The sequence below is a fragment of the Cervus elaphus genome, chromosome X (assembly GCF_910594005.1).
Source record: "Cervus elaphus chromosome X, mCerEla1.1, whole genome shotgun sequence".
Lineage (NCBI taxonomy): Eukaryota > Metazoa > Chordata > Mammalia > Artiodactyla > Cervidae > Cervus > Cervus elaphus.
This window is the reverse complement of record NC_057848.1, coordinates 126,039,626-126,057,345: the sequence shown is the minus strand read 5'-3', so window position 1 is coordinate 126,057,345 and position 17,720 is coordinate 126,039,626.

Here is a 17,720-nt window from a genome sequence, read left to right as displayed (position 1 = left end):
CATGGCATACAGTCCCATCCTTTCATGGCAAAAAATGGGGGAAACAATGGAAACAGTGACAGACTTTATTTTCTTGGGCTCCAAAATCACTACAGATGGTAACTGCAACCATGAAATTTAAAAATGCTTGCTCCTTGGAAGAAAAGCTAACAAACCTAGACAGCATATTCAAAAGCAGAGACATTACTTTGCCCACAAAGTTCTGTATAGTCAAAGCTATGGTTTTCCCTTAATCATGTATGGATGTGAGAGTTGAACCATAAAGAAAGCTGAGTGCTGAAGAAGTGATGCTTTTGAACTGTGGTGTTGGAGAAGACTCTTGAGATTCCCTTGGATTGCAAGATCAAACTAGTCAATCCTAAAAGAAATCAGCCATGAATGCTTATTGAAAGGACTGATACTGAAGCTGAAACTCGAATACTTTGGCCATCTGATGCAAAGAGCCAACTCACTGGGAAAGACCCTGATGCTGGGAAAAATTGAAGGCAAGGGGAGAAGCGGATGACAAGGGATGAGATGGTTGGATGTATAGCATCATTGACTCAATGGACATGAGTTTTAACAAACACAGGGAGAGAGTGAAGGACAGGGGCACCTGGCATGCTGCAGTTCATGGGGTCACAAAGAGTCACAACTTAGTGAGACAACTTAGAGACAGAACAACACTTTCTCTTAGATGATTCTGGGGGAAAAGTTTTTAAAACTCACTGCCTTAAGGCCCTCCCTAAGGCTATTCTGCACTTTCCAAAATCATTATTTAATTAAATGATTAAATGCATGGATAGTTAGCTCTCTTATGACACATCAATAGGTTTCATATAAAACTTTGAAGTTTTATGTAATCTTTACTTGCATTATAAGCATTTCCTTGGCTCATGAAAGATTCTGCCTCCTTTAATTTTTTAGTAGATGGGCAGCTCTGATTTGCTGTCAGGTTTACTTCACACTATTCAACAACTCTCTTCTGGACCAGTGTCTTGTGTGGAGTGCATGATAAAAAGCACATTACACTCCTAGAGGAGAACATAGGCAAAACACTTTCCGACATAAATCACAGCAAGATCCTCTATGACCCACCTCCCAGAATATTGGAAATAAAAGCAAAACTAAACAAATGGGATCTAATGAAACTTAAATGCTTTTGCACTACAAAAGAAACTATAAGTAAGGTGAAAAGACAGCCGTCAGATTGGGAGAAAATAATAGCAAATGAAGAAACAGACAAAGGATTAATCTCAAAAATATACAAGCAACTCCTGCAGCTCAATTCCAGAAAAATAAATGACCCAATCAAAAAATGGGCCAGAGAACTAAACAGACATTTCTCCAAAGAAGACATACAGATGGCTAACAAACACATGAAAAGGTGCTCAACATCACTCATTATTAGAGAAATGCAAATCAAAACCACAATGAGGTACCATTACACGCCAGTCAGGATGGCTGCTATCCAAAAGTCTACAAGCAATAAATGCTGGAGAGGCTGTGGAGAAAAGGGAACCCTCTTACACTGTTGGTGGGAATGCAAACTAGTACAGCCACTATGGAAAACAGTGTGGAGATTCCTTAAAAAACTGGAAATAGAACTGCCATATGACCCAGCAATACCACTTCTGGGCATACACACTGAGGAAACCAGATCTGAAAGAGACACATGCACCCCAATGTTCATCGCAGCACTGTTTATAATAGCCAGGACATGGAAGCAACCTAGATGCCCATCAGCAGATGAATGGATAAGGAAGCTGTGGTACATATACACCATGGAATTTTACTCAGCCGTCAAAAAGAATTCATTTGAACCAGTCCTAATGAGATGGATGAAACTGGAGCCCCTTATACAGAGTGAAGTAAGCCAGAAAGATAAAGAACATTACAGCATACTAACACATATATATGGAATTTAGAAAGATGGTAACGATAACCCTATATGCAAAACAGAAAAAGAGACACAGAAATACAGAACAGACTTTTGAACTCTGTGGGAGAAGGTGAGGGTGGGATGTTTCAAAAGAACAGCATGTATACTATCTATGGTGAAACAGATCACCAGCCCAGGTGGGATGCATGAGACAAGTGCTCCGGCCTGGTGCACTGGGAAGACCCAGAGGAATCGGGTGGAGAGGGAGATGGAGGGGGGATCGGGATGGGGAATACGTGTAAATCTATGGCTGATTCATATCAATGTATGACAAGACCCACTGAAATGTTGTGAAGTAATTAGCCTCCAACTAATAAAAAAATTAAAAAAAAAAAAAAAAAAAGCACATTTTGTTTGAGGGATGAATGGTGCTAATACATTGTACCAACAGGGACTCCATACCTTTTGATCTGCTAAAGGTTTCTACAGGTTTGTTTTGGTAATGGCATCAGAGTTAGAGGCCAGCTGTTGTTCACAGGAAATGCCACATGGACTATAGGTCTGGAGGATGGATAATCACACTGAAGGACCAAAACTTTGAAACTTTCCTCGTGTTTCTAAGGTACTTGTCTCATTATCATTTCAACTCCTTATCCAATGTGTTATTTTCCTGAATTCAGAGGAACTTGGGATGGTAGGTACAGGGTGAACTTAAGATTCAGAATTAAGGGATTGCAAACCCTTTTAAACTCTGTTTAAACTGAGAGAGTGACCAGAATCCCAGAGCTCCAACAAGAAAAGGAAATTAGAGGCATTCTAGATCCTCAGATTCCCTCAACTCCTTGATGCTCTGCCTTGCCATTATCAGTGTAATTTCTTATGTCTGCTGTCTTAGTCTCTCTCCACCTAGAATCCAAGGTATTATTGGTTCACTACTTTTATAATGCTGAATCCATTTATGGTTATTGTGTCATTTTAACATTGATTGGGGTGTAGCTAAGCATAGCTGTTTGGACATGCTCCTACCCAGGGGTTAATGGTTAATGTGGCATATTCCAGGGTTTTTTCACCTCTAATGTCAATAAACTTCAAGTTCAAGCCTTCCTTACCACTGTCTGAAATTCAAAAACATAATCTCATAGTGGATCTTTTGTCTGGTTAAGCTCCTAAGGCATTTTCTGCTAGAGAATATCATTGCTCTGCACTGAACTTATTTCTTATTATTTATTTTATTTTATTTATTATTATTATTTATTATTATTTTATTTTTTTGCTGAACCATGTGCATGTAATATTCTTGTTTGCTAAACAGAGATAGAACCCATGCCCTCTGAAGTGGACACATGGAGTCTTAACCACTGGACCACCAGGGCAGTTCCCTACATTGAATTGAAAATACAATGTAGTTAGATACACATTTTCAAGTCTGGAGTTCTCTTCTTGCAAAAATTTAAAGACACTACTTTATATTCTTCTTACATCAGTTTTTAAAAATCTTCTGATATTAATCTTTACATGATGCTTTGTAAGTGCAATGATTTTCCCTTTGGAGGGTGTTTTAATTTTTTAATCAAAATTTTATTATATACATGCATCAAATAAGCAATACTTTCATATGATTAAGACATTTCAGAGTTAAAAAGTGTGCCTTCTTTTGTGCCCTCTCTCCCCTTTGCTCTTCTCTCATGTGACTAGTGACCAGTGAAAGTTGCTCAGTCGTGTTCAACTCTTTGCGACAGTCCATGAAATTCTCTAGGCCAGAATACCGAAGTGTGTAACGTTTCTCTTCTCCAGAGGATCTTCCCAACCCAGGGATCAAACTCAGGTCTTCTGCATAGCAGGTAGATTCTTTACCAGCTGACAAAACCTAAAAAACAACAACAACAAAAATTATCCCACTTACCCAGGGAGAATAGTTTTCTTTCCTTTGTATGCTCTTAGGCTCCTGATATTTTTCCAAAGTTATTTTATAAAGAATTATTATACAAAAATCATTCCCTACAGCAGAGGAATTACTGTACCTCCTAGTTATACTTGGGTGCTAGTATTCGGTGTTGGCTCTTAGATTACAATTCCCCTACTTTCCTTACTTGAATTCTGAACTAGAATGGAACTATGTTCTTGCTGTTTCACGGTTGCGTCTCATCTCCTCTGCAGCATATTTCACCTCACTTCCCCCACATTACTTCTCTCTATATATAATCATATATACACTACAGATATTAATGTTAAGCTTCTCTACACTTAACTCAACAGATACAAGACTAACAACTCTGAAATGCTTATGTTCCATCTATTTTGACGTTTACCTGAACCTCTCTCTAAATCTTCTTCTGGAGGTCTCATCATAAATTTAGATCTATACTTACTTCGTTGTTTTGATTCTTTTCTACAGGATAAGATTTCCTCACATCCAAATAGCACACATGCTAGCCATATGTTCCAGGCTGCAGATTGAACTCAAGGTAACTCATGTGATCAAAAAGACAAAATGTGTGAAATCAAGCCTATGTCTGAAAATATGGACGCATGCTACAGTCACTACAGTGTTAAGAAATTTAACAGAGATATCTATGCCTAGATTGTGGAAATGTGGGAACTACATTAATGGTACAGAAATATTCAACAAATCCAAAATTATAAGAAACATACCATCTTTTAAAATCATATAAAATTTGACTCTGATTTTCCATCTTGTTTTTGCTGTTTATGCAAACAATTTATTTGTTATTGAAGTATAGTTAATTTAAAATATTGTGTTAGTTTCAGGTGTACAGAAAGATAACTCAGATATATATGTATATCTATGTATATATATAGTAACACGCTGCAGATTATTATCCATTATAGGTTATTACAAGATAATGAGTACAGTTCCTTCAGCTATCAGAAAACCTTTTTTTTTTCTTTTTGCTTTTTTTCTTTTTTCATTTTATAATTTATGAAAGTGTAATAACATATCACAAAAAACTTGGAAAATATAGAACAAAATTACATGTGAAAGTGAAGTTGCTCAGTCATGTCTGACTTTTTGCGACCCCATGGACTGTAGCCTACCAGGCTTCTCCATCCATGGGATTTTCCAGGCAAGAATACTTGAATGGGCTGCCATTTCCTTCTCCAGGAGATCTTCCCAACCCAGGGATTGAACCTGGGTCTCCCACATTGTAGGCAGATGCTTTACCGTCTGAGTCACCAGGGAAGTTACATATAGTTCCACTATATATTACATTTATTTTTAAGTACATAAATTAAGCTATTTAGTCAGAGTTTAGATATTAAGCTCTCAAAAATTAATAGAATGAATATACATAAAATTAGAAGGATACAGTAGACCTGAAAAGAACTTTGAACCAATTCAGCATAATTAAGATTTATATAATTTTCACACAACAGTGGAATACAAATTATATTCACGTTCCCATAGAATGTGCTGTGAACTGCTGCTGTTGCTGCTGCTAAGTCGCTTCAGTCGTGTCCGACTCTGTGCGACCCCATGGAGTGCAGCCTACCAGGCTCCTCTGTCCATGGGATTGTCCGGGAAAGAGTACTGGAGTGGATTGCCATTGCCTTCCCTGTGCTGTGAACTAGGAGACACTGAAATATATCCAGGGGCATAAAATAAAATACAAAAATTTCATGGTCTTAAGGTATTGATATCATAGAGGGTCTTTTCTCTTATCACTATGGATTTATGTTAGAAATCAATATAAAAAGATATTTGACTATAACTGGCCTATTTTCAAGTGCAATGTGACATTTACCAAGAGAAATCTTGGACTGAGCAATTGAAAGTCTCTATAAAGTTAGAAGACTGAAAAAACACATAGGGTGATTGCAGAGAAGAAAGTATTTAAATGAGAATTTAATATCAAAATGAGAAATTAATATCAAAGATATTTTAAACACCCCATGTGTTTGACTATTAAACATCCACTTTTAATTGATGGGTGTAACTAAGAAGCCATAACAAGGAAAATTAGAAAATATTTGTAACAGAATAAAAATGAAAAGAAAATTTGCCAAAATTTGTTGCAAGTAGCTAGTTGCTCAATGCAACTAAACACAACGTGGAATATCAAATAATGCATGAAAACAGACAAAATATATTAAATAAAATTTTGTGAATTTTAAACAATGTCTGGACTTTAGTTAATAATACTATATCACATATTAATTTCCAGTTTTTTTTACAACAGAGTATTTCTTTATATTCTCAAAACTGGATTAGAAGCTTCAAACTCCATTCAACTTTTTTTTTTTTTTTAATCGCTAAGATAATAAACTTTCTAGACTTTTACCAGTAGTAGTAGATGCCAAAATACATGGGAATATATCAAAGTTTTAAGGGAATATTAATTTGAAATCTAGCATTCTATTCATATTAAGTTAAACAAGTGGAATCAGAAACAAAGTTTTTATCTAGGCAAAAATTCATAAGTTTTCTAAAATATATATATTATACATACTAATATATATATATATATATATATATATATATATATGTATATCAGTTCACTTCAGTCACTCAGTCATGTCCGGCTCTTTACGATCCAATGGAGTGCAGCACGCTGGGCTTCCTTGCCCATCACCAACCCACAGAGCTTGCTCAAACTCATATCCATCACTTAAGTTGGTGATACCAATCAACTATGTCATGCTCTGTCGTACACTTATCCTCCTGCCTTCAATCTTTCCCAGCATCAGGATCTTTTCCAATAAGTCAGTTCTTTGCATCAGGTGTTCAAAGTATTGGATCTTCAGCATTAGTCCTTCCAATGAATATTCAGGACTGATTTCCTTTAGGATTGCCTGATTTGATCTCCTTACTGTCCAAGGGATGCTCCAGAGTCTTGTCCAACACCACAGTTCAAAAGCGGCAATTATTCGACACTCAGTTGTCTTTATGGTCTAACTCTAACATCCATACATGACTACTGGAAAAAAAATATAGCTTTGACTAGATGGACGATTGTCAGTAAAGAAACGTCTCTGCTTTTTAATATGTTGTCTCGGTTGGTCATAACTTTTCTTCTAAGGAGCAAGTGTCTATTAATTACATGGCTGCAGTCAACATCTGGAGTGATTTTAGAGCCAAGAAAATAAATTCTGTCACGGTTCCATTGTTTCCCCATCTATTTGTCATGAAATGATGGGGCCAGATGCAGTGATTTTCGTTTTTTGAATGTTGAATTTTTTTATTATTATTATTAGTTGGAGGCTAATTACTTCACAACATTTCAGTGGGTTTTGTCATACATTGATATGAATCAGCCATAGATTTACACGTATTCCCCATCCCGATCCCCCCTCCCACCTCCCTCTCCACCCGATTCCTCTGGGTCTTCCCAGTGCACCAGGTCGGAGCACTTGTCTCATGCATCCCACCTGGGCTGGTGATCTGTTTCACCATAGATAATATACATGCTGTTCTTTCAAAACATCCCACCCTCACCTTCTCCCACAGAGTTCAAAAGTCTGTTCTGTACTTCTGTGTCTCTTTTTCTGTTTTGCATATAGGGTTATCGTTACCATCTTTCTAAATTCCATATATATGTGTTAGTATGCTGTAATGTTCTTTATCTTTCTGGCTTACTTCACTCTATATAAGGGGCTCCAGTTTCATCCATCTCATTAGGACTGATTCAAATGAATTCTTTTTAATGGCTGAGTAATATTCCATGGTGTATATGTACCACAGCTTCCTTATCCATTCATCTGCTGATGGGCATCTAGGTTGCTTCCATGTCCTGGGTATTATAAACAGTGCTGCGATGAACATTGGGGTGCATGTGTCTCTTTCAGATCTGGTTTCCTCAGTGTGTATGCCCAGAAGTGGGATTGCTGGGTCATATGGCAGTTCTAATTCCAGTTTTTTAAGGAATCTCCACAATGATCTCCATAGCGGCTGTACTAGTTTGCATTCCCACCAACAGTGTAAGAGGGTTCCCTTTTCTCCACACCCTCTCCAGCATTTATTGCTTGTAGACTTTTGGATAGCAGCCATTCTGACTGGCGTGTAATGGTACCTCGTTTTGGTTTGATTTGCGTTTCTCTAATAATGAGTGATGTTGAGCGTCTTTTCATGTGTTTGTTAGCCATCTGTATGTCTTCTTTGGAGAAATGTCTGTTTAGTTCTCTGGCCCATTTTTTGATTGGGTCGTTTATTTTTCTGGAATTGAGCTTCAGGAGTTGCTTGTATATTTTTGAGATTAATCCTTTGTCTTTTGCTTCATTTGCTATTATTTTCTCCCAATCTGAGGGCTGTCTTTTCACCTTACTTATAGTTTCCTTTGTTGTGTCAAAGCTTTTAAGTTTCATTAGGTCCCATTTGTTCAGTTTTGCTTTTATTTCCAATATTCTGGGAGGTGGGTCATAGAGGATCCTGCTGTGATTTATGTCGGAGAGGGTTTTGCCTATGTTCTCCTCTAGGAGTTTTATAGTTTCTGGTCTTACACTTAGATCTTTAATCCATTTTGAGTTTATTATTGTGTATGGTGTTAGAAGGTGGTCTAGTTTCATTCTTTTACAGGTGGCTGACCAGTTTTCCCAGCAACACTTGTTAAAGAGGTTGTCTTTTTTCCATTGTATATCCTTGCCTCCTTTATCAAAGATTAAGTGTCCATAGGTTCGTGGATTTATCTCTGGGCTTTCTATTCTGTTCCACTGATCTATATTTCTGTCTTTGTGCCAGTACCATACTGTCTTGATGGCTGTGGCTTTGTAGTAGAGCCTGAAGTGAGGCAGGTTGATTCCTCCAGTTCCATTCTTCTTTCTCAGGATTGCTTTGGCTATTCAAAGGTTTTTTGTATTTCCATACAAATTGGGAAATTATTTGTTCTAGTTCTGTGAAAAATACCGTTGGTAGCTTGATAGGGATTGCATTGAATCTATAGATTGCTTTGGGTAGTATAGCCATTTTGACAATATTGATTCTTCCAATCCATGAACACAGTATATTTATCCATCTATTTGTTTCCTCTTTGATTTCCTTCATAAGTGTTTTATAGTTTTCCATATATAGGTCTTTTGTTTCTTTAGGTAGATATACTCCTAAGTATTTTATTCTTTTTGTTGCAATGGTGAATGGTATTGTTTCCTTAATTTCTCTTTCCGTTTTCTCATTCTTAGTGTATAGGAATGCAAGGGATTTCTGTGTGTTAATTTTATATCCTGCAACATTACTGTATTCATTGATTAGCTGTAGTAATTTTCTGGTAGAGTCTTTAGGGTTTTCTATGTAGAGGATCATGCCATCTGCAAACAGTGAGAGTTTTACTTCTTCTTTTCCTATCTGGATTCCTTTTATTTCTTTTTCTGCTCTGATTACTGTGGCCAACACTTCCAAAACTATCTTGAATAGTAGTGGTGAGAGTGGACACCCTTGTCTTGTTCCTGACTTTAAGGGAAATGCTTTCAATTTTTCACCATTGAGGATAATGTTTGCTGTGGGTTTGTCATATACAGCTTTTATTATGTTGAGGTATGTTCCTTTTATGCCTGCTTTCTCGAGAGTTTTTATCATAAATGGATGTTGAATTTTGTCAAAGGCTTTTTCTGCATCTATTGAGATAATCATATGGTTTTTATCTTTCAATTTGTTAATGTGGTGTATTACATTGATTGATTTGCAGATATTAAAGAATCCTTGCATTCCTGGGATAAAGCCCACTTGGTCATGATGCATGATCTTTTTAATATGTTGTTGGATTCTGTTTGCTAGAATTTTGTTAAGGATTTTTGCATCTATGTTCATCAGTGATATTGGCCTGTAGTTTTCTTTTTTTGTGGCACCCTTGTCTGGTTTTGGAATTAGGGTGATGGTGGCCTCATAGAATGAGTTTGAAAGTTTTCCTTCTTCTGCAACTTTCTGGAAGAGTTTGAGTAAGATAGGTGTTAACTCTTCTCTAAATTTTTGGTAGAATTCAGCTGTGAAGCCATCTGGTCCTGGGCTTTTGTTTGCTGGAAGATTTCTGATTACAGTTTCGATTTCCATGCTTGTGATGGGTCTGGTTAAGATCTTCTATTTCTTCCTGGTTCAGTTTTGGAAAGTTATACTTTTCTAAGAATTTGTCCATTTCTTCCAAGTTGTCCATTTTATTGGCATAGAGCTGCTGGTAGTAGTCTGTTATGATGTTTAATATTTCAGAGTTGTCTGTTTTGATGTCTCCATTTTCAGTTATAATTTTGTTGATTTGATTCTTCTCCCTGTTTCTTGATGAGTCTGGCTAACAGTTTGTCAATTTTATTTACATTTTCAAAAAAACAGCTTTTAGCTTTGTTGATTTTTGCTATGGTCTCTTTTGTTTCTTTTGCATTTATTTCTGCCCTAATTTTAAAAATTTCTTTCCTTCTTCTAACCCTGGGGTTCTTCATTTCTTTCTTCTCTATTTGCTTTAGGTGTAGAATTAGGTTATTTATTTGACATTTTTCTTGTTTCTTGAGGTAAGCCTGTATTGCTATGAACCTTCCCCTTCACACTGCTTTTACAGTGTCCCATAGGTTTTGTGTTGTTGTATTTTCATTTTCATTCGTTTCTATGCATATTTTGATTTGTTTTTTTTTTTATTTCTTTTATGATTTGTTGGTTATTCAGAAGTGTGTTATTTAGCCTCCATATGTTGGAATTTTTAATTTTTTTTCCTGTAACTGAGATCTAATCTTACTCCATTGTGGTCAGAAAAGATGACTGGAATGATTTGAATTTTTTTCAATTTACCAAGGCTAGATTTATGGCCTAGGATGTGATCTATTCTGGAGAAGGTTCCGTGTGCACTTGAGAAAAAGGTGAAATTCATTGTTTTGAGGTGAAATGTCCTATAGATTTCAATTAGGTCTAGCTGGATCATTGTGTCATTTAAAGTTTGTGTTTCCTTGTTAATTTTCTGTTTAGTTTATCTGTCCATAGGTGTGAGTAGGGTATTAAAGTCTCCCACTATTATTGTGTTGTTCTTAATTTCCCCCTTCATTCTTGTTAGCATTTGCCTTACATATTGCAGTGCTCCTATATTGGGTGCATATATATTTATAATTGTTATATCTTCTCCTTGGATTGATCCTTTGATCATTATGTTGTGTCCTTCTTTGTCTCTTTTCACAGCCTTTATTTAGAAGTCTATTTTATCTGATGTAAGTATTCCAACTCCTGCCCTCTTTTAGTCTCCTTTTGCATGAAATATCTTTTTCCAGCCCTTCACTTTCAGTCTGTATGTGTCCTTTGCTTTGAGGTGGGTCTCTTGTAGACAGCATATATAGGGGTCTTATTTTTGTATCCATTCAGCCAGTCTTTGTCTTTTGGTTGGGGCATTCAACCCATTTACATTTAAGGTAATTATTGATAAGAATGGTCCCATTGCCATTCGGTTTGTTGTTTTGGGTTCACGTTCATACAACCTTTCTGTGTTTCCTGTCTAGAAAAGATCCTTTAGCATTTGTTGAAGAGCTAGTTTGGTGGTGCTGAATTCTCTCAACTTGTGCTTGTCTGTGAAGCTTTTGTATTCTCCTTCATATCTGAATGAGATCCTTGCTGGGTACAGTAATCTGGGTTGTAGGTTATTCTCTTTCATTACTTTAAGTATGTCCTGCCATTCCCTTCTGGCCTGAAGAGTTTCTATTGAAAGATCAGCTGTTATCCTCATGGGAATCCCCTTGTGTGTTATTTGTTGTTTCTCCCTTGCTGCTTTTAATATTGTTCTTTGTGTTTGATCTTTGTTAATTTGATTAATATGTGTCTTGGGGTGTTTCACCTTGGGTTTATCCTGTTTGGGACTCTCTGGGTTTCTTGAACTTGGGTGGCTATTTCCTTCCCCATTTTAGGGAAATTTTCACCTATTATCTCCTCGAGTATCTTCTCATGGCCTTTCTTTCTGTCATCTTCTTCTGGGACTCGTGTGATTGGAATGTTGGGGTGTTTCACATTGTCTCAGAGGTCCCTGAGGTTGTCCTCATTTCTTTTAATTCTTTTTTCTTTTTTCCTCTCTGCTTCATTTATTTCCACCATTTTATCTTCTGCCTCACTTATCCTATCTTCTGTCTCCGTTATTCTACTCTTGATTCCCTCCAGAGTGTTTTTCATTTCATTTATTGCATTATTCATTTTTAATTGACTGTTTTTTATTTCTTCTATGTCCTTGCTAAACATTTCTTGCATCTTCTCAATCCTTGTCTCCAGGTTATTTATCTGTAACTTCATTTTGTTTTCAAGATTTTGGGTCACTTTTATTATCATTATTCTAAATTATTTTTCAGGTAGATTTCCTATCTCCTCCTCTTTTGTTTGGCTTGGTGGTCGTTTTTCATGTTCCTTCACCTGCTGGGTATTTCTCTGCCTTTTCATCTTATTTAGATTGCTGGGTTTGGGGTAGCCTTTTTTGTATTCTGGTAGTCTGTGGTTCCTGTGGTAGTCTGTGGAGGTTTCTCCCAGTGGGTTGGGCTGGATGTTTGGCTTGTCGATGTTTGCTGGTTAGAGAAGCTTGTGTCAGTGTTCTGGTTGGTGGAGCTGGATTTCTTCTCTCTGGAGTGCAATGGCGTGTCAAGTAGTGAGTTTTGAGATGGGTCTATGGGTTTGGTGTGACTTTGGGCAGCCTCTATATTGACACTCAGGGCTATGCTCCAGCGTTGCTGGAGAGTTTGCATGGTATGTCTTGCTCTGGAACTTATTGGCTCTTGGGTGGTGGTTGGTTTCAGTGTAGGTATGGAGGCTTTTAGATGATCTCTTATTAATTAACGTTCCCTCTAGTCAGGAGTTCTCTGGTGTTCTCAGGTTTTGGGCTTAAACCTCTTGCCTCTGGATTTCAGTATTATTCTTTCAGTAGCCTCAAGACTTTTCCCTCAATACAGCCCTGATAATAAAACTTCTAGGTTAATGGTGAAAAGATTCTCAACAGTGAGGGACACCCAGAGAGATTCACAGAGTTACATGAAGAAGAGGAGAGGGAGGAAGTAGATAGAGGTGAGCAGGAGGAGAAAAGGGGGATTCAAGAGAGGAGAGACAGAACTAGGTTGTACTATATTCCCTAAGTGTTCTCCACAGCCCAGAACACCCACAGAGATTCACAGAATTGGATTGAGAAGAGAAGGGGGAGGGAGGAAATAGAGGTGATCTGGGGGAGAAAAAGGAGAGTCAAAAGGGGGAGAGAGTGATCAAACCAGTAATCACACTCCTGAGTAAAAATGGGTAGTGAAGGTTGGATTCTTAAATGTCCAAAATTGATATCAAATACTGAAAAACAAAGATTAAAAATCTTGAGTAGAGGTTAGACTCTTAAAAATACAATATTAAAAAACCACAAAAACACAAAAAAATTAAGAAATATATATGAAGTTTGCTGGACATGGAAGCAACTTAGATGCCCATCAGCAGATGAATGGATAAGGAAGCTGTGGTACATATACACAATGGAATATTACTCAGCCATTAAAAAGAATTCATTTGAACCAGTCCTAATGAGATGGATGAAACTGGAGCTCATTATACAGAGTGAAGTAAGCCAGAAAGATAAAGACCATTACAGTATACTAACACATATATATGGAATTTAGAAAGATGATAATGATAACCCTATATGCAAAACAAAAAAAGAGATGCAGATGTACAGAACAGACTTTTGGACTCTGTGGGAGAAGGCGAGGGTGGGATGTTTCGAGAGAACAGTATCGAAACATATATATTATCTATAGTGAAACAGATCACCAGCCCAGGTTGGATGCATGAGACAAGTGCTCGGGCCTGGTGCACTGGGAAGACCCAGAGGGATTGGGTGGAGAGGGAGGTGGGAGGGGGGATCAGGATGGGGAATACATGTAAATCCATGGCTGATTCATGTCAATGTATGACAAGACCTACTTTGGTATTGTAAAGTGATTAGCCTCCAAATAATAAAAATAAATGAAAAAAAAATTAGGGTCCCTTTTCTTTGGCAAGGTTATAGTTAGTTATAAAAATGAAAATTAAGGAGTAATAGAGGTGTAATAGAGGACTTTTAAAGAAAGAAAAAAAAGAAAGAGAAATTTTTTTAATTAAAAAAATAATAATAATAGGAAAAATATATCTAGGAATTTCTCTGGAGCTGTTGCGGGCAGTGTGGGTTTGCTTCAGTTTCAGATCACTCCTTGCTTGAGCTTACACTTCTCGATATCTATAGGCCCCTTCCAGTGTAGTTGGTGTTATCTACAGGGATTTTAATCTGTTGCACCAGTCACTTCTGAAGGGGTTCCCTTTGTTTATTTGACTTCTGTTTGCAGGTCTCTTCAGTGTCTAATTTCTGCCCTGACACAAGCGGGCGAAGGTGGTCTCTTGTTTAGGTTCGCTTATTCAGTCGTGCTGTGGGGAGGGGGGGCACTGCAGACAAATATCGCTGGCATGTGTGGGGAGCACTCACAGTGTTCCGGCCACACTGGATTTGCTCCCAGTTGCAGCGTGTGTGCTTCCTTCGTCTACACTGCTCAGGCTCCAGGCTGCTCTCCAGGGATTGGGCCCTGAGTTGCATGCACTTCCCAGGCCTAAGCCGCTCAGATTCAGGTTTTCGGGTACTCCACAAAAGCACAGACTCGGTTGGGCCTGTGTTTTGTGCCTTCCCCGCACACGCAGCTCAGGCAGCCAGGAGCTTGACGAGCGCACTCTCCTCTGGTGCAGTGCACCTTACCCCCTCCGCGGTCCCAGCCTCAGTTTCTGGGCCCGCTGGTCGGATGCGCCTTGTGTCTGTTCTGGGAAGCTGATTTCTGGCTGCGACCCTCCAGGTGGATGTCAACCATCCAGAATCTCAGGAAGTCTTTGGTTAGAGACTGGAAGCCTGTTTGCAGTTTGGTAGGGGATGCCGTCTCTGGGGCCGAGTTTGCCCCTTTCCCCTCCCCCCTGCCTCTTGCCTCCGGCAGGGGATAGGCCAGTCTGCAGCCGGCTAGCTCTTCTCTGGTATTCGCTTAGTCCTTCATTCTGGGAACGGGCGGGTAGTGCCTAATTTAGGGCTTTTCCCAGGTTATTTCTCTCTCTCTTGCTATCCCACAGTTTAAGTTGCTATCTCATGGTAGCTCCCTCCGATTGCCCTCAGGGCATTCAGACCCCGTCCTTACCCTAAGCAATGCTGCCCACTCTTCTCTGTTCAGCCCCCACTTGCTGGTGGCGGATGTGAGCATCTGGGGTACTTTTCTGCTGGGAGTTGTTTTTAGGCATGTAGTCTGTGGATTTTATTTATTTTCCCTTCCAGTTAGGTTGTCCTCCAAGATTCAAAAACTTCCCCCAGACCTGCCAGTGAGAGGGTTTCCTGGTGTTTGGAAACTTCGTCTATTAAGACTCCCCTCCTGGGATGGATCTCCATCCCTAACTCTATTGTCTCTCTTTTATCTTTCATATTTTGTGCTACCTCCTTTCGAAGACAATGGGCTGCTTTCCTGGGTATCTGATGTCCTCTGCTAGTGATCAGAAGTTGTTTTGTGGAGTTTGCTCAGTGTTCAAGTGATCTTTCAATGAATTTGTGGGGGAGAAAGTGGTATCCCCATCCTATTCCTCCACCATCTTAGTTCCCTCCCCTCCTCTTTCATTTTCATCAAGAGGCTTTTTAGTTCCTCTTTGCTTTCTGCCAAAAGGGTTTCATCTGCATATCTGAGGTTATTGATATTTCTCCCGCCAATCTTGATTCCAGCTTGTGCTTATCCACTCCAGCATTTCTCATGATGCACTCTTCATATAAGTTAAATAAGCAGGGTGACTATGTACAGCCTTGGTGCACTCCTTTCCCAAATTGGAACCAGTACATTGTTTCATGTCCAGTTCTAACTGTTGTTTCTTGACCTGCATACAGATTTCTCAGGAGGCAGATAAGGGGATCTGGTGTTCCCATCTCTTGAAGAATTTTCCACAGTTTATTGTCATCCACACAGTCAAAGGCTTTTGTGTAGTCAATGAAGAAGAAGTAGGTGTTTTTATGGAATTGTCTTGCTTTTTCTATGATCCAGCAGATGTTACCAATTTGATCTCTGATTCCTCTGCATTTTCTAAATCCAACTTGAACATCTGGAAGTTCACAGTTCATGTACTGTTGAAGCCTCACTTGGAGAATTTTGAGCATTTTTTTGCTAGCATGTGAGATGAGTGCAATTGTGTGATAATATGAATATTCTTTGGTATTGCCCGTCTTTGGGATTTGAATGAAAACTGACCTTTTCCAGTCTTGTGGCCACTGCTGAGTTTTCCAAATTTGCTGGCATATTGAGTGCAGCAGTTTCACAGCATCATCATTTAAGATTTGAATAGCTCAACTGGAATTCCATCATCTCCACTAGCTTTGTTCATAGTGATGCTTCCTAAGGCCCACTTGACTTCACATTTCAGGATGTCTGGCTCTAGGTGAGTGATCATACTATCATGGTTATCTGGGTCATTAAGATCTTTTTTTGTATAGTCCTTCAGTGTCTTCTTGTCATCTCTTCTTAATGTCTTCTGCTTCTGTTAGTTCCATAATATTTCTGCCCTTTATTGTGCCCATCTTTGCATGAAATGTTCCCTTGATATCTCTAATTTTCTTGAAGAGAGCTCTAGTTTTTCCCATTCTATTGTTTTTCTCTATTTCTTCGCATTGATCTCTGATGAAGGCTTTCTCATCTCTCCTTGCTATTTTTTGGAACTCTACATTCAAATGGGTATATCTTTCCTTTTCTCCTTTCCCTTCACTTCTCTTCTTTTCTCAGCTATTTGTAAGGCCTCCTGAGACAATCATTTTGCCTTTTTGCATTTTTATTGGGGATGGTTTTGATCACCACCTCCAACATTGTACACAATGTTATGAACCTCCATCCATTGTTCTTCAGGCACTCTGTCTATCAGATCTAACCCCTTGAATCTACTTGTCACTTCTACAGTATAATCCTAAGGGATTTGATTTAGGTCATACCTGAATGGTCTAGTGGTTTTCCCTACTTTCTTCAATTTCAGTCTGAATTTGGCAATAAGGAGTTCATGATCTGAGCCACAGTCGGCTCCCAGTCTTGTTTATGCTGACTGTATAGATCTTCTCTATATATGTATAAAAAACTTTTCTATTATGCTTTGATAATGGCTTGAGGAAAAAAAAGAGACAGAAAAATTGGAAAACATAGACTAAATGAAATGGGAACACTGAATATGTAATAGAAAGAGTGGAACAAAGTAGTTAAAGATAAAAGATCATCATATAGTTCAGTTGTTTTTAAACATGGCAGCCCATTAGAAACACATCAGAAGCTTTGGATATTCTTTTTGTTGCAATGGTGAATGGTATTGTTTCCTTAATTTCTCTTTCTATTTTCTCATTGTTAGTGTATAGGAATGCAAGGGATTTCTGTGTGTTAATTTTATATCCTGCAACTTTACTATATTTGTTGATTAGCTGTAGTAATTTTCTGGTAGAGTCTTGAGGGTTTTCTATGGTCATGTCATCTGCAAACAGCGAGAATTTCACTTCTTTTCCTATCTGGATTCCTTTTACTTCTTTTTCTGCTCTGATTGCTGTGGCCAAAACTTCCAAAACTATGTTGAATAGTAGTGGTGAGAGTGGGCACCCTTGTCTTGTTCCTGATTTTAGGGGAAATGCTTTCAATTTTTCACCATTGAGGGTAATGCTTGCTGTGGGTTTATCATATATAACTTTTATTATGTTGAGGTATGTTCCTTCTATTCCTGCTTTCTGGAGAGTTTTAATCATAAATGGGTGTTGAATTTTGTCAAAGGCTGGAAAATTGCCCAAAGAACTAAACAGACATTTCTCCAAAGAAGACATACAGATGGCTAACAAACATATGAAAAGATGCTCAACATCACTCATTATCAGAGAAATTCAAATCAAAACCAAAACGAGGTACCATTACATGCCAGTCAGGAAGGCTGCTA